Source organism: Aotus nancymaae, unplaced genomic scaffold (assembly GCF_030222135.1).
Source record: "Aotus nancymaae isolate 86718 unplaced genomic scaffold, 86718_ANA_hifiasm-v0.15.2.pri h1tg000021l, whole genome shotgun sequence".
Taxonomy (NCBI): Eukaryota; Metazoa; Chordata; class Mammalia; order Primates; family Aotidae; genus Aotus; species Aotus nancymaae.
The window spans coordinates 16,325,605-16,343,735 of NW_026988433.1; the positions used below are offsets into that span (position 1 = coordinate 16,325,605).

An 18,131-nucleotide genomic window follows, 5' to 3' on the forward strand; every position below is an offset into this window, starting at 1 on the left:
AAAAGCATAGAGCCCACTAAATATTAGGTCATATGAGCATTGCTAAAGATGAGTATCTCGCTGGCTTTCTCTTCTGTTCCAGTAAAACATGATGATGAGAAAAGGGACATCTTCGCTAATAGCTGCAGGCAGACAGGCACCCCCGGGCTCAGCATCCCCTGGCTTTGCTGCTCACCGATGGGTGGCATTCCTTTGCTGGCCCTTAGTTTCCTCATCTGTGGAACGGGAACAATAACAGCACCTACCTTCTTAGAGTATTGCTGAGAAGACCAAATGAAATCACACAAGTAAGGCCTTCGTACAGTGGGTAAGTACACAAACAAGAAGAGAACCCTAGATGTATCATCTGTTATTCTTATTGTCACCCTGTCAAGCTGAGTGGAGTCTACCTTCCAGCACAGTGACCCTTCACAAACTGGCTAGCCTCCCCGAGCCTCTGTTTTATCCATCAAATGGTACTTTATTTTCTTTTTCGAGATGGAGTCTCACTCTGTCGCCTGGGCTGGAGTGCAGTGGCATGATCTCGGCTCACTACAACCTCTGCCTCCTGGGCTCAAGCAATTCTCTTGCCTCAGCCCCACCAAGTAGCTGGGATTACAGGCACGCACCACTGTGCCAGCTAATTTTTTCCATTTTTAAAGCCTTTTTTTTTTTTTTTTTTTGAGACAGTCTCACTCTGTCACCCAAGCTGGAGGGCAGTGGTGTTACTGTAACCTCTGCCTCCTGGGTGCAAGTGAATCTCCTGCCTCAGCCGCCAAGTAGCTGGGACTATAGGTGACAGCCACCACGCATGGCTGATTTTTTAATTTATAGTAAAGACAAGGTTTCACCATGTTGGCCAGGCTGGACTCAAACTCATGACCTCAGGTGATCCGCCCACCTCAGCCTTCCAAAGTGCTGAGATTACAGATGTGAGCCACTGTGCCCAGTCATTTTTTTTGTATTTTTAGTAGAGACAGGGTTTTACCATGTTGGTCAGGCTGGTCTCAAACTCCTGACCTCAAATGATCTGCCTGCCCTGGTCTCCCAAAGTGCTGGGATTACAGGCGTGAGCCACCACGCAAGGCCGAGACTGGTGATTTATAAAGAAAAGCGGTTTATTTTGGCTTATGGTTCTGCAGATTGTAGGGAAAGCATGGCACCTGCATCTGCTAGGCCTCTGGTGAAGCTTCAGGAAGCTTCTACTCATGGCAGAAGGTGAAGGGAAGCAGGTGTGTCACATGGTGAGAGAATAAGCAAAAGAGATGTCAGGCTCTTTTAAACAGCCGGCTCGTGCATGAACTAATAGAGCAAGAACTCACTCATTACCTTGGGGAGGATACCACATCATTCACATGAGATTCACCCCCATGACCCAAACACCTGCTACTAGGCGTCACCTCCAACATTGGGGAATCACATTTCAACATGAGATGTGGAGGGGACAAACATCCAAACTGTATCACCACACTATGCCTAATTATCCAAGTCATCATTTTCATCACTGGACCGTATGTTCCAAGGGACAGGTACATATTTTTAGTAAAGACGAGGTGACCTCAGGTGATCTGCCCACACTGGCCTCCCATGGTGAAACCCTGTCTCTACCAAAAAAGGGATTATAGGCATGAGCCATCATGCCCAGCTGAGGAATCCCTTTAAAATATCCTTGATAAATCCAAACAACTTCCATAATATGCACAACCAGCTGTTAAAAAAGATACAGTTAACTTGTATATATTGAATACTAGGAGATGTGCAATTGTATTTTCACAACAACCCTCTGAGGTAGTGTGGTGGGCACCCACCAAATTTCCCATCTTAATGCCCAGGACTGTGAAGGTAATGAGCTATCACATCTGGTTCATATTACAGGCCATACGATAAAAAGGATTTTGCAGATATAATTAAGGTTACTAATCAGTTACCCTTTAGTTAGTTAGCAGGAAGGCTGTCCCAGTGAATCTAATCTAATTACCTAAGCCCTTTAAAAGCAGAGTTTTCTTGGGCTGGGGGAGAAGTAAGTCAGGGAGATGTCAAACACAAGAACTAGCACTCTGCTTTTGGCTTGAAGATGGTGGCAACTGTGTACAAGGCCTAGAGAGTGGCTTCTAGGACCTGAGAGTGACCTAGTTGGCAGCCACCAAGGATGGGGGACCTCAAGTCCTACAACCATACAGCACTGATTCTGCCAACAACTTTAATAAGCCTGGAAGTAGACTTGTCTCCAGAACCTTCAGATAAGAGCCCAGACTGGCCAACACCTTGATTGTGGCCTTGTGAGACCCTTTGTAGAAAACTCAAAAGCCCCGACGACCTAATAAATGTGAACTAATAAATAAGTGTTTTCTAAGCAATCATTTGTCAGGCAGTAAATGAAAACTAATACAGATAGGTACTATTAGGATTGGACTGGGCACAGAGGCTCATCTCTGTAATCCCAGCACTCAAGGAGGCTGAGGCAGGTCGATTGCTTGAGCTCAGGAATTTGAGGCCAGCCTGGGCAACATGGTGAAACCCTGTCTCTACCAAAGAAAGAAATATATGAAACATTACCTGGGCATAGTGAGACACATCTATGGTTCCAGCTACTCAGGAGGCTGAGGTGGGAGAATCACTTGAGCCTGGGAGGCTGAGATTGCAATGAACTAAGATCATGCCATTGCACTTCACACTGGGTGACAGATTGAGACCCTGTCTCAAATAATAATAATCATACAGATAGGTACTATTATGATTCCATTTTACAGATGAGAAAATGAATGCAAGAGATGCAAACTACCTTGCTAAGGTTCCAAAACTGGTAAATGGCAAAGGGTTTCTCAAACAGGATTTGAACACAGGCAATCTGGCTCCAGGGTCCACACATCTAACCACTGTGCAGTGTTTTCTCTATGTATTTATCCAGAACAACTCCAAGATTGATGGGGAGGTAATAAAAGCAAGGCGGGTGCTGTATATAGAATGTTACCATACCATCTGAATATATAAAGGTGAGTAAAAAGAACATACACATATATTTGCTTATTTTTTTTTTTTTAGGCAGAGTCGTGCTCTGTGGACCAGGCTGGAGTGTGGTGGCACAATCTTGGCTCACTGCAACCTCTGCCTCCCAGGTTCAAGCCATTCTCGTACCTCAGCCTCCCAAGCAGCTGGAATTACAGGTGTGCACTAACATGCCTGGCTAAATTTTGTATTTTTAGTAGGCATGGGATTTTGCCATGTTGGTCAGGCTGGTCTTGAACTCCTGACCTCAAGTGATCCACCTGCCTCAGCCTCCCAAAGTGCTGGGATTACAGGAGTGAGCCATGGTGCCTGGCCTGCTTCTATGTGTATATAACAGCTATGAAAAGATCCAGGGGTAATACTATATCCTCTAGTAGGGGAAGTGGGTGTCTGGGGCCATGAGAGGAAAGGAGACATTTCTCATATTCTGTCTTTAAAGTTTTGATCTTTGAACTTTATGATTGTACTACCTATTAAAAAATAAAGCATCCTCAATAATTTGACAGTGGTAAAAAGTTGGGAAACAGGCCAGGTGTAGTGGCTCATAGCCTGGCCAATATGGTGAAACTTAGTCTGTACTAAAAATACAAAAAGTAGCCAAGTGTGGTGGCTTACAACTGCAGTCCCAGCTACTTGGGAGGCGGAGGCACAAGAATCGCTTGAACCTCGGAGGCAGAGTTTGCAGTGAGCTATCGTGCCACTGCACTCCATCCTAGGTGACAGAGCGAGACTTCATCTCAAAACAAAAACAGAAACAAAAACAAGTTGGGGCCAGGTGCAGTGGCTCATGCCTGTAATCTCAGCACTTTGGGAGGTCAAGGTGGGCAAATCACGAGGTCAGGAGTTTGAGACAGCTTGGTCAACATGGTGAAACCCCATCTCTACTAAAAATACAAAACTTAGCTGGGCATGGTGGTGTGGACCTGAAATCCCAGATACTCAGGCAGAGGTTGCAGCAAGCTGAGATCATGCCACTGAACTCCAGTCTAGGCAACAGAGTAAGACTGTCTGAAAATAAAAAAAAGTTGGGAAACATTTGAATGAATGCAGAAACACTCTCAAAAGAGAAAAGGACTGCGGCTAAGCTGATCTGCAGGTAGACTAGTTCCCTAGGGATGTCATAATAGGGTCTCACACACTGGGTGCCTTAAACAACAGAAATTTCTTTTCTCCCAGTTCTGGAGGCTGGAAGACAGAGTTCAAGGTGTTGGCAGGCCTGGCTCCTTCTGAAGCCTCTCTCTCCTTGGCTGGTAGGTGGCCATTTTCTCCCTGTGTCCTCACGTGATCTTTCCTCTGTACCTGTCTGTGTCTCAATCTCCTCTTCTTACAAGGAGACCAGTCCTATGGGACCAGGGCCCATCCTAGTGAGGTAGGAGATGGGACTTGACTCCAGAGGTGGGGCTCAGATATGGGGCCAAATCGAGAGCTACCTAGAACAGGGACGGGGGAAGCAGCTTTCCATAAGCCATGCCCACCAGTGTGCCATGTCGGTTTGCCATTGCCATGGCAACACCCAGGAGTTACCACCCCTTTCCATGACCACGACCCAATGATCCAAAAATGACTACCCCTTCCCTGGACATTTCTGCATAAACTGCCCCTTAATCTACATATGATTAAAAGTAGGTATAAATATGACTGCAAAGCTGCCCTGAGGAGCTACTCTCTGCCTATAGGGCAGCCCTGCTCTGCAGGAGCAGTCACGGTGCTGTAACATGGCTTGAGCTGTCATGCCTCTTCAATAAAGCTACCTTCTTCAACCTACCACTGGTTCACCCTTGAATTCTTTCTTAGGCAAAGCCAAGAACACTCACGGTCCAAGTCCTTCTTTGGGGCTTGCCTGCCCTTCATCACTAGTGACCTCATTCTAAGTTAATTATTATTATTTTTTTTGGAGACAGAGCCTTGCTCTGTTGCCCAGGCTGGAGTGCAGTGGTACCATCTCCACCTCCCGGGTTCAAGTGATTCTCTTACGTCAGCCTCCCAAGTACTGGGATTACAGGTGCTCACCACCACACCTGACTAATTTTTGTATTTTTAGTAGAGACAGAGTTTCACCATGTTGGGTAGGCTGGTCTCAAACTTTTGACCTCAAGTGATCCACCTGCCTTGGCCTCCCAAAGTGCTGGGATTACAGGCATGAGGCACCACGTCTGGCTGTCTTTATAGACACTATTTCCAAATATAGCCAAATTCTAAGGTCCTGGGGTTTGGACTCCAACATATATATTTTGGGGGGCACAATTCAGTCCACAACATCTGGGGAGCTGACCCTGGGCCATAGGGCACACATTTAACCCAGAGTTTCTCAACTTCAGCATTACTGACATGTAAGGCTGGATAATTCTTGGTTGCAGTGGGGGTCTGTCCTGTGCACTGTAGGATATTCAGCAGCACCCCTGCTCTCTGTCCACTAAATACCAATAGCAGCCCCCACCTCCAATGGTGGCAACTAAAAATGACTCCAGAAACTGCCACATCCCCCTAGTTGGGAATCACTCCCGTGTGTGGGTAGTTGGAACAGTATAGCTGGCTCCTCTTGAAGTTCTTATTCCAGGATGCGGCACTTGTGTCTTTACACACAGAATGTTATGCAGCCGAAACCACAGCTGAGACCTAGAATACTCAGACCTGCCCTGGCATAGACAGATGTCTGATGGGGGGAAGAGCAGGTGGGCAGAGGGGAAGGCATGACCTCCAGGAGCGAAGATGCCTCCATCAATGGGAAACCACTTTGAGAGCAAAAGTGCTGGATCCAAAGCCCGGAAAATGTAGGGATTTTTTTTTTTTTTTTTTTTGAGACGGAGTTTCACTCTTGTCACCCAGGCTGGAGTGCAATGGTGTGATCTCAGCTCACCACAACCTCCACCTCCAAGGTTCAAGTGATTCTTCTGCCTCAGCCTCTCAAGTAGCTGGGACTACAGGCGAACGCCACCCATGCCTGGCTAATTTTTGCATTTTTAGTAAAGACGGGGTTTCACTATGTTGGCCAGGCTGGTCTCGAACTTCTGACCTCGTGATCTGCCCACCTCAACCTCTCAAAGTTCTGGGATTACAGGTGTGAGCTACGGCACCCGGCGTGGCCTGTGTTCTTTCTATCCTGCAGTATTGTCTCCCTGCACAAGGGATTTGTAGAGAGTTCTTAGACAAAACCCCACTTTTATGTTTCTCCATCTGATACCTTTACTTTTGGGAAGCTGAACTAAACTCTGTCCTAAGAACATTCTAGAATAGTGCTTTCTGCATGGATAGAAATGTTCTACCTCTATGTTGTCCACCCCAGTAGCTGTGAACCATATCTGCATTTGAGTTCTTGAAACATGGTTGGTGTGACTGAGGAACTCAATTTTAAACGTAATTAATTTAAATTTAGAGAGCCACACGTGGCCTATAGCTAATATTAGACAGCAGAGCTCTGGGATCTCGGGGTAAGGGGAACTTGTTTTTTTTTGGAGATGGAGTCTCACTCTGTCGCCCAGGCTGGAGTGCAGTGGCGCAACCTTGGCTCACTGCAACCTCCGCCTCCTGGGTTCAAGCAATTCTCCTGCCTCAGCCTCTGGAGTAGCTGGGATTACAGGCATATACTGCCACGTCTAGCTAGTTTTTGTATTTTTTTCAGTACAGATGGGGTTTCACCATGTTCCTAGGCTGGTGTCGAACTCCTGACCTCAGGTGATCCGCCTGCTTCAGCCTCCCAAAGTGCTGGGATTACAGGCATGAGCCACTGCACCCACCCCTCGTTTCATAAAAGGAAGAGGCAGTGTGGACACGTCAAATGTTGAATAATTAGTATTAGTATTATAGGAGGAGGAATATATGATAGGTTTCTATGTATGTTTCTGAGACAGAGGATTTGCCTTCTTACCCAGGTTTGGGTTAGGTTAATATAAAACCAAGTTTCATCCACAGAGTATCAAGTAAGTGGACAAAGTGATGTCTTACTTATTTTTATATTCTCAGGATCTAGCACTGCCCCTATAAGCAAACAGGCCCTGAACAACATCAGCAGAATTGGTGAGACAGGGGCAGTAGCTGAGGGGAACTCTATGTGGTGGGAAATAAGCTGGCCTAGTTTTGGGTTTTTGTTTTTCTTTACTTTTTGAGACAGAGTCTCGCTCTGTCACCCAGGCTGGAGTGTAGTGGCACAATCTTGGCTCACTGCAACCTCCACCTCCTGGCTCAAGTGATCCTCCCACCTCAGCCTCCCAAGTAGCTGGAATTGCAGGTGTGCACCACCACATGCAACTAGTTTTTGTATTTTTAGTAGAGACAGGGTTTTGCCATGTTGTCTAGCCAGTCTCAAACTCCTGCCCTCAAGGGATCCGCCTGTCTCTGCCTCCCAAAGTGTTGTGATTACAGGCGTGAGCCACTACACTCAGCCCTGGCCTGGTTTGAAACCATCTAATAGATCATTAATGTGAGGCTTTTTTTTTTTTTTGAGACAGGGTCTCATTCTGTTGCTCAGGTTGGGATGTGGTGGCACAGTCTCAGCTCACTGCAGCCTCAACTTCCTTGGCTCAAGCAATCTTCCTACCTCAGCCTCCTGAGTAGCTGGGACTACACGCACATGACAGCATGCATGGATAAGTTTTTAATTTTTTGTAGAGATGGGGTCTCACTATGTTGCCAGGCTGGTCTCGAACTCCTAGGCTCAAGTGATCCTCCCACCTCAGCCTCTCAAAGTGCTGGGATTACAGGCATGAGCCACAGTGCCCCACTGAAGCGCTGAGTTCAGCCCACAGTGGTACACTCCCTGTGAGTCAAGAGCAAAGACCCCTAGGTCTTTTTGAGTTCACAATCTCGTGGGGAAGGACAGAAAATTAATAAAGACAAACAATCTGATTATTTCAGATACTGGTACACGCTAGGAAGATATAAAATGATGGTGGAATAGAGCAGGGTAGGGAAAACCACTCTCAGCAGGGCGGCTAAGGAGGAATTTTCAGAGGTGGTGACATTGGAGTCAAGATCCAAATGACAGGAAGGAGACACCCATGGGAACACTGGGCAAAAAACTGCTCCCAGGAGAGCGAACAGCAAGAGCAAAAGCCTGAGAAGGCAGGCACTGGGTGCTTTGTCACCAGCACGGCTGGTCCTGAGTGAGCAAGAGACAGAGTCGTGGATGATGATGTCAGAGAGGCGGAGTAAGAGCCAGGCCAGGCAAGTGCAAGACATATGAGTTATACAGAAGTTATCTGGACCAGACACAGTGGCTCACGCCTGTAATCCCAACACTTTGGGAGGCCGAAGTGGGAGGACGCTTGAGCCCAGGAGTTCGAGACCAGCCTGGGGCAAGACAGTGAGACCCCATCTCTACAAAAAATTTAAAAGTTAGCTGGGCTTGGTGGCATGTTGGGTACTGAGGTGGGAGGGTCACTGGAGCCTGGGAAGTTGAGGCTGCGATAAGCTGAGATCAGGCCACTGCACTCCAGCCTGGACAACAGCAATGAAACCCTGCCCACCCCCCTCCCCAAAAAAAGCTATCTGTATGTATAATGACAAGTGGCAGCTCAAGACACCCAGCCAGTGTGATGGTTCTGGGGTTGAGGCTGAAGATCCACCGATGCCATCTTTAACCCGTCTTGGCTGGCCAACGAGTACAGTTCTCCTAGAAGACCCAGGTGTGAGGATTCCAGACAGACCCTCCAGCATTGCAAGTCACGTGGGAATTGGTGTTGGCAGTGGGATGATTAAGAAAAAGCAGAAAATGGAGAGATTCCCAAAGTCCCCAGACAAGGTGGCTCACCCAGCCTCACACGTCAGGGCCATCAACCAACCCAAATACCAAAAGCGCTTTCAATATAATAATTATAATATTAAAAACCAACCCACCCTCTCAGTGGATGGTGCAGAGGCCCAGGAAAGAGCATCTGTGCTGTGAGCCATTAGGGGTCTCTGACAAATGTGTCTTTCCCCCGCATCCCCACCCCAGCTGCAGATGAAGACCCATCCTTTTCTTCTCCCCAGACAAGGATTGATGAGGATTCGGGAGAGCACTCAGACAGGCAAGGAAAGGCTGTGAACCTTTTCCAAGCCTGCAATTTATCTTGGGGAAGACTATTCACATCACTTTCTACAGGCTGGATTACGCTCTGACCTGGCACATTAATCTCGCTGAATAAAATAATAATCATCAAAAAAAGGGAGCTGGACAGTTGCCAGGGAGGCATTAATAACTGTCGCCCACAACTCGGAGGTGCAAGAAAGGGGTGGTGGGTCCATCCCTGCCCCCTCACCCCCAGCAGTGTTCCGTTTCAAGGAGAAGGAAGTAAGGTAGCTCTGGCCTAGACTTGGAGGACTTTTATATGAATGGTTTATAGGACTTGTGTCTGCGATTAATTCTCAGAAATTTTCCAGGCTGGGTGCGGTGGCTCACACCTGTAATCCCAGCACTTTGGGAGGCCAAGGCGGGCAGATGACCTGAGGTCAGGAGTTTGAGACCAGCCTGGCCAACATGGCGAAACCCCATCTCTACTAAAAATACAAAAATTAGCCAGGCGTGGTGGTGGCACATGCCTGTAATCCCAGCTACTTGGGAGACTGAGGCAGGAGAATTGCTTGAACCTGGGAGGTGGAGGTTGCTGTGAGCCAAACTTGTGCCACTGAACTCCAGCTTGGGTGACAGAGAGACTCTGTCTCAAAAAAACAAAACAAAAAAAAGAAAGAAAATTCTCCAAATGAATTCAGAGAACATACATGGGAGGGAGTACAGTCTAATAACTCAGGCCAGCAGTTCCGGAGCAGGGGACTGCCTGAGTTCAAATCTCCACATAGCCGCTTGTGAGCTACGTGGCTTTGGGCTACTTCCTTAGCCTCTTGCTGTTTTCATTTTCTTCCACTGGGAATGTGAAATGGTGCAGCTGCTGTGGGAAAGTTTGACAGTTCCTCAAAAAGCTACATATGGGATTATAGCACGACCCACAATTCCACGCCTAGGTATTTACCACCAAATATTGTGTTCAAACAGATACTCATCTACGAAAGCTCACAGCAGCACTATTCAGAATAGCCAAAAAGCGAAAACAGCCTAGGCGTCCATTGACGGAGGAATGGCTAAGCAAATTGTGGTCTATCGACACAATGGAACATTATTTGGCCATAAGAAGAAATGAAGGCTGGGCAGGGTGGCTCATGCCTGTAATCCCAGCACTTTGGGAGGCCGAGGTGGGTGGATCACCCAAGGTCAGGAGTTCAAGCACTTTAGGAGGCCAACGTGGGAGGATCTCTCTTGCCTGTCATGGCGAAACCCCATCTTTACCAAAAATACAAACATTAGCCAGGCTTGGTGGTGCACACCTGTAATCCCAGCTACTCTGGGGGGCTGAGGCAGAATTACTTGAACCCAGGAGGTGGAGGTTGCAGTGAGCCAAGATCGTGCCACTTCATTAAAGCCTGGGCAAGAGAGCGAGACTCTGTCTCCAAAAAAAAGGAAGAAGAAGAAATGAAGTGCTGATAGATGCTCCAACATGGATGAAACTTGAAGACACAGCACGGAGTGAGAGAAGCCAAACACACAAGGACACATAGTGTATTATTCTACTTACACAAAATGTCCAGCATAGGCAAATCCATAGCGACAAAAAGCAGACTGGCGGTTGCCAGGAGTCTGCGGGAAGCAGGGATGGAATGTGACTGCTTACCCGGGACAGAATGTGACTGCTTAGCTGGGACCAGGTTTCCTTCTGGTGTGATGAGAATGTCTTGGAACTAGGCAGAGGCGATGGTTGTACAACACTGTGAACGTACTAAATGCCCCTGAATGGCATACTCTAAAATGATTAATGGTTTATTTTTATTATTTTATTTTTTTGAGACAGTCTCACTTTGTCACCCAGGCTGGAATGCAGTGGCGTGACCTTGGCTCATTGACACCCCTGCTGCCCAGGTTCAAGTGATTCTCCTGCCTCAGCCTCCCGAGTAGCTGGGATTATAGGCACCCAACACCACACCTGGCTAATTTTTTGTATTTTTAGTAGAGACGGGGTTTCGCCATCTTGGCCAGGCTGGTCTTGAACTCTTGACCTCATGATTCACCCACCTTAGCCTCCCAAAGTGCTGGGATTACAGGCGTGAGCCACATGCCCAGCAATTTTATTTTATTTTTTTGAGACAGGGTCTTCCTTTGTTGCCCAGGCTGGAGTGCAGTGCTGTGATCAGGGCTCACTGCAGCAGGCAGCCTCAACCTCCTGGGCTCAAGTGATCCTCCCACTGCAGTCTCCCAAGTAGCTGGGACTACAGGCGAGTGCCACCATATCCGACTAAATCTTTGTATTTTGGTAGAGACAGGGTTTTGCCATGTTGCCCAAGCTGTTCTTGAACTCCTGGGCTCAAGAGATCCTCCCAAGTTGACCTCCCAAAGTGCTGGACTACAGGCATGAGCCATTGCATCCAGCTTAATGATTAATTTTATGTTACGTCAATTGTATCTCAATAAGAAAACAAAAAAGACGACAGTATTTCCCTGATAAGGCTGACATCAGATGGAAATGAATTAGAGCCCAGCCTGCCCACGTGAAAGGCTGGCCCCACACTGCCTGCTCCCACTGTGATGAGTGTTGTTACTGCAAGGTTTGCACTCTTTGGCAAGTTATTTAACTCAGTTTCCTCTCGTGTAAAAAGATATCAACAGCATCTACCCTCCCAGGGCTGTTAAGATTAAATGAGACAATGTCTTTGGGAGGCTATAAACTCCAGGAATACAGGGATTTCTATTTACTGGTTCACTGATGTATCCTCGGAGTCTAGAACAGAGTGGGGTGTATAGCTGGCATTAGTAAATATTTCTTGAACAAATGGCATTGCTTCATAATAAGTGCTCAGCAATATTCAGTCATGTTTATTATTATGAGTGTGGCTGCCAGATTTCTTTCAAAGGCCCTATATGGTCTTTTCTAGCACAGAGAAGTGAGCACTACTTTGCTTATAGGTTTCTGTGTCTTCATGAAAGAAGTGTTTTGATACCTACCAACTATAAGAGGTTTGAGCTGAGCTGAGAATGAAATCCAAGCTCTCGCTGTTGCTATAAGAGGAGGTAGTGAGTTATTATAACTGATTAGACTATCTATCCAACTACTCTACTCCGATTTATCCATCCATCCATCCACCATCCATCCATTCATTCTCCTCCCATCCATCCATCCATCCATCTACCCATCACTCTCCTACCATTTACCCATCCACTCACCCCTCCATCCACTCTCCTTCCGTTTACCCATCCATCCATCCATCCACCATCCATCCATCCACCAATCTAACCATTCATCTATCCACTCTCCTCTCATTTATCCATCCATCTATCCATCCACTCTCCTCCCATTTATCCATCCATCCACCATACATCTATCACTCTCCTCCCATTTACTCATCCACTCACCCTTTCATCCATCCATCCATCCATCCATCCACCCACCCACTCTCCTCCCATTTATCCATCCACCAAACTTCCCATTCATCTAATTCATCTATCTACCTACCTATATATCCATTCACCCATCCATCTACCCACTCAAACACACATATATACATACTTACATACATACAACAAACACAATTGAGTACACAGCAGATACTGATGATCCATTAACAAATAAGCTAGATGCACTCATTTCCTGCTGTCACAGAGGTTACAATCAAGCAGAGAAGGCAGACAATTAAATGAACAATTACAGTCAGGGTGATGGGTGCTGGAATAGGGGAAGTAGAGAGTATTGTAGGACTCTTCATGGGAGTGCATCCCTAGCCTGAAGAGGCAGGGAAGGTTTCTAAGAGGCAGTGATCTGCAGAGGGAACAGGAGTTATCAAGACATGAGAAGGAGGGAAGGGTCTTTAAGGCAGATGAATCAGTAGGTACAGGTGGGAGACAGGGCAGCAAATAGCCCACTCTAGAAGCTTTTAGGCTAGTTTTTCAATGTCTCAGTGCCTCAATTTTCTCATCTGGAAAATGGGATAAGAAAAGCATCTATCACATAGGGATGCTGCAGAATGGGGCGAGTTAATGAGTATAAAGAAGCAAAAGAAGTAGGGTCTGTCTGGAGCACCAAAAAACAGAGTAAGTGAGGGAAAGAGGGAGTGGAGTGAGTAAGTATGCCACATAGGGAGGTGGGACCCATGGGGATGGTCCACAAAGCCTCACCTGCCTCCTCTCCAGGTGATAATTCTTCATTTCATCCACATACATTATATCTTTTTCTTTTCTTTTCTTTCTTTCTTTTTTTTTTTTAATACAACATCTCCCTCTGTTGCCCAGGCTGAGTGCAGTGACATGATCATGGCTCACTGCAACCTCAACTCCTGGGCCCAAGCGATCCTCCCACCTCAGCCTCTCAAATGGCTGAGACTACAGATGCGTGCCACTATGCCCAGCAAACTGATTTGTATTTTATAAAGATGGCATCTTGCTGTGTTGCCCAGTCTAGTCTCAAACTCCTGGCCTCAAGCAACCCTCTCACTTTGGCCTCCCAAAGCAGGGATTACAGGTGTGAGCCATTGTGCCCTGCCAAGTCTTTTTACCTTCACAGTATCTCAAGAACGCTACTGTTAACATCTGTTTTCTTCAGGAGGAAGATGCTTGCATTAAGTGACTTGCTCAAGGTACCATGGCTGGAAAATTGCAGGTTAGGAATGGCCCAGGCCCTCCAGCACCTGACTGATCTGGCAGATGATCTTCTGGTCCTCAGAAGTGGCCATGGCCTTGGGATCTGGAAGACTTAGATTTTCATTTTGATTCTATAACTGAGCAACTGGGTGTTTTTTGGACAAATTATCTCACCTCTTTCAGCCTCAGTGTAGTAAAGGATATAATGGCTACTCAGGGATACCTGGAAGCTGTGAATGTGACATTATTTAGAAAATCATCACGTCTTTGCAGATGTGATTAAGATACTGGCATGGGGAGCTTTCCCTGCCTTATCTAGCTGGGCTGAACATACTGTCATATGCATCCTTATAAGAAGAGGCAGAGGGAGACATCATTCACAGAAGAGGAGAAGACCATGTGGCCATGGGGGCAGAGACTGGAGTGATGCAGCCACAAGCCAAGGATACCAGGAGCCATCAGAAGCCCAAAGAGGCAAGGATCAGATTCTCTCCTTGAGCCTCCGGAGGGAGTGCAGCCCTGCTGACACCTTGATTTTGGCTCAGTGACGCCAATTTTGGATTTCTGGCTTCCAGAACTGTGAGAGAACAGATTTCTGTTGTTTCCAGCCACCAAGTTTGTGGTAATTTGTGACTGCAACCATGGGAAACTAATAGTTTTTCATCCAGAAAGAGGTGACAGTGAATTCTATCTCATAGGGGTATTGAGAGCCTTGGAAGAGTTGGACTATGAGAAAGAATCTAGACAGAACCCAGAAGCACCAGGTGATAAGTCAGCATCAAATGCCTGCCTTCCTTACCTTGTCCCAAACCCATTCCTTTGAGGCAGAGCTGGAGTCTTGAAGTCGTAAAGACTTGTGCTGTCATCCTGACCCCACCACAGAGCAGCTGCATGACTATAAGAGCTACCTGATCTCAGCCGGGAGCGGTGGCTCATGCCTGTAATCTCAGCACTTTGGAAGGCCGAGGCAGGTGGATCACTTGAGGTCAGGAGTTCAAGACCAGTCTGGTCAACATGGTGAACTCCTGTCTCTACTAAAAATACAAAAAATTACCCGGGTGTGATAGTGTGTGCCTGTAATCCCAGCAACTCAGGAGGCTGAGGCAGGAGAATCACTTGAACCTGAGAATCGGAGGTTGCAATGAGCTGAGGTCACGCCATTGCACTCCAGCCTTGGGGGACAAAAGCAAAACCCTGTCAAAAAAAAAAAGAACTATCTGATCTCTTAACCTCCATCTCCTCATCCATCAATAAGAATAACCAGTACCTACCTCAAAAAATACTGAGGGGCCGGCTCTATCGCCCAGGCTGGAGTGCCGTGGCGCAATCTCAGCTCATTGCAACCTCTGCCTCCTGGGCTCAAGCAATCCTCCCACCTCAGTAGCTTCGACTACAGTCATGTAAAACATGGCCAGCCAATTTTTTTTTTTTTTTTTTTTTTTGTATTTTTTGTTGAGACGGGGTTTCACTGTGGTGCCCTGCCTGTTTTTGAACTCGTGAGGTCAAGCAATCAATCTGCCAGCCTTGGCCTCCCAAAGTGCTGGGATTACAGACGTGAGCCACCATGCCCAGCTTTCCTGTTTTATTTTTGTCTGCTGAAAATAAACCAGAAGGCACAGGGCAGGATTGAGCTAACTTCAGTTTCTCTGCCATTTCACTTACTCACCATTTATAGAGCTCTGCCCAGTGCCTGATGCTGGGCCAGGTCGCACAGATACACCGGTGGGCAAACAGACTTTCCAGATAGTGAGGAGACAGGAACAAATGTAATAATCACACAAGTACTTTGGGAGGTTGAAGCAGAAAAATCACTTGAGCCCAGGAGTTCAAGACTAGTCTGGGCAACAAAATGAGACTCCATCCCTAAGAAGAATAAAAAAATTAGCCAGACATGGTGGTGCACTGAGTAGTCCCAGCTACTCAGGAGGCTGAGCTGGGGGGATCGCTTGAGCTGAGAGGTTAAGGCTGCAGTGAACTGGGGTTGCGTCTCTGCACTCTAGCCTGGGCAACAGAGCAAGACCTTATCTCAAGCAAACACACACACACACATACACACACACACGCACACACACATGTTAATTGGAACAGAGCAAGACCTTAAACACACACACACACACACACACACACACACACACACACACACGGTAATCAGAAATGCTATGAAAGAATTGGACTTAAGGGGAGCTAGAAGAGACTTTTGAAGTGAAGCCTCAAGGATCCATTGGAGGAGGAGCATCTCTGGGGGTCCGAAGGGCATGCGTAAGAGGCGGAGATGGGAGGGAGGAAGGCAGAGGGAAGAAACAGGCGAGCCAAGGAGTGGTAGGGGGTGATGCCGGTGGCAGAGGGTGATGCTGGTGGCAGGGGGTGATGCCGGTGGCAGGGGCAGGAGCCGGCTGGGTAGGCTTTGTAGCCTGCCTGTGGAGCTTGGTCTTTGTCCTGAGCACAAGGGCAGCCCCTAGAGGGCTTAACTTGGGTGGAGGTGAGGGGAAGTGATAGGAGAGGACAATCAGATTAATGTTCTTTTAGAATCCTGCTCCTTGCAGGGATAAGAATGAGGTGGAGGAGGCTGGAGTGGACAGATAGAGGGAGACTACTTTGGTCTCATGGTGGCAAGCACTAGGGTGGTGGCAGTGGAGATACTGAAGGAGGATGGGCTCCCACGTCATTGAGGAGGCAAAATGAACAGAACTCTGTTACTGACTGGAAGAAGCAAGGAAGAAAGAGGAAGAGTCAGAGGTCCTTTCCAGGTTGTTGATGTGAGCAATGGGGTGGTGCTACACTCTGAAATCTAGAACAATGAGAAGAGATCCAGGCTTTGGGGAAGATCCTGAGCTCCTTTTTGAAAATGGGTCTACTATGCCTCATTGTTTTGCCTGGCTTAACCCAGGCCCCAACTGAAAGAGCCCCCCTAGGCAGTCACGTTTTTTTCACACCAGCTAACACGGCCTCCCCTTGGCAACAGCTGATTGGATAAGGAGTAGGCACATGACCCTGCGCAGCCCATTCATTGGCCAGCTGCTGACCTATGAAATAGCTGGTACAAAAAGCGACCTGGGCCAATCAGACCTTCTCCCTGGAGCTGAACTGGGGAATTGTAAGAGGAGGGTGCACATGTGATGGATGTTGCAGACCACAGAGCATGAGCTGTAGTGAGAGCCAGGGAGGCCCCTAGGCGGCCTTGGTCTAACTTTGCATTCTCAGCTCTGAGTCTCCTTACAGAATTGAATCTGTATAATGCCCCACTCCTTCAGTAAGTGGTCAGTGCCTCTGTTCTGACCACAGCAGAGAGACTAAGAGCTCAGACTCAGGGCTCTTAGACTAAGAGCTCAGCTCAGACTCTGACTGCCTGGTGGTCTGACTTTGCTCTTCAACTCTAGCTGTGTAGCCTTGGGCAAGTCACTGAACCTCTCTGTGCTGTATTTTCTACATCTGTGAAAATGAGATGGTAGTAACAACAGGACCATCACAGGGATGTGGGGTTCAATGAGTTTGTACACATAAAGTACTTTGGACAGTGGTCGGTACACAGTTAAGCGGCCTCTAAGGGTTTGCTATTACAGTTGTTACTCCTGGTCCTACTAGAACAGGCAGAAAAATGATCCCTTGTTGACAGTCTGTTCTCAAGTGTCACTTAGCACATGCCACTCTGTGGGCTCTGCCTGTTCTGCTCCTCTGTCTGACCTGGTGGGCTGTGGAGAGACAAGATGCCAGCAGCCGACAGGCGCTAAGGAAAGGTGGAAGACATTGCCACTTCTCAACGCTGGCATCAGTCCAAGCTCCTCCCCATCCTGGGTTCCTGTGGTCAGAGCTTGGCTCTAGCTGGGCACAGGGAGGGGTGTCATTGCTTAAGTGAGGGTGATGTGCCTTGTACCTCAGGTGGCTGCGGCCTGTGCCCCTTTGCAGGAGCTGGTCGACCTTGATGGCTGCAGCCTACTCCTGGTCAACGTATGTGGTCCCCAGGAAGCCAAGAGTGTAGCTCTCAGACCTTCACTGGCCAGACCTGTCATTATCTAACACGGGAGAGAGGCCTGAGCAGATGTTTCAAGGAGGTGGCCAACCAGAAGCTTCCTCCCAGCCCTAAAACATGAAGCCAGTATAGGATCACACAAAGCGTATGAAAACAATCACCTGGCTAGGATTCTCAGAGGTCAGACAGCTGGGAGAAACCCTAGGGCTTGGCATAAGGCAGACCTGAGTTCAAATCCTGGTTCTGACAAGTATCTAACTGAGGGGTCTCTGAGTCTCAATGCCTTTGTCTGTAAAATGGGAATAAGTGTGTGTATCTGGAAGGGTAGGGTGGTAGTAGTGGCAGGAGGAGGAAAGATGGGAACAGCAGTGATTTAAAAGCATCACCCTGGTAGCCAACATGTACTGAGCACTTACTATGAGCCAGACTAGCCCTGAATATTCATAAACTCCGTTCATGCCATGAGGGAAATCTCATTGTAGAGTGAGTAGGGTCCTGGTATACTAAAATCAGGTAATTGAAGAGTTTAATACCTGTGCTATTTACAAAGGTGTGGGCAGGGTTTAGGGAAACCAACAAGGGGTG

General features: G+C 47.5%; 1 protein-coding gene across 4 annotated transcripts in view; it reads right to left on the reverse strand.

The window, feature by feature from the left end:
- LOC105728572 (E3 ubiquitin-protein ligase RNFT2) overlaps positions 1-18,131 on the reverse strand; it is a 292,363-nt gene that overhangs the window by 230,307 nt on the left and 43,925 nt on the right. The gene's annotated exons all lie outside the window — the stretch shown is intronic.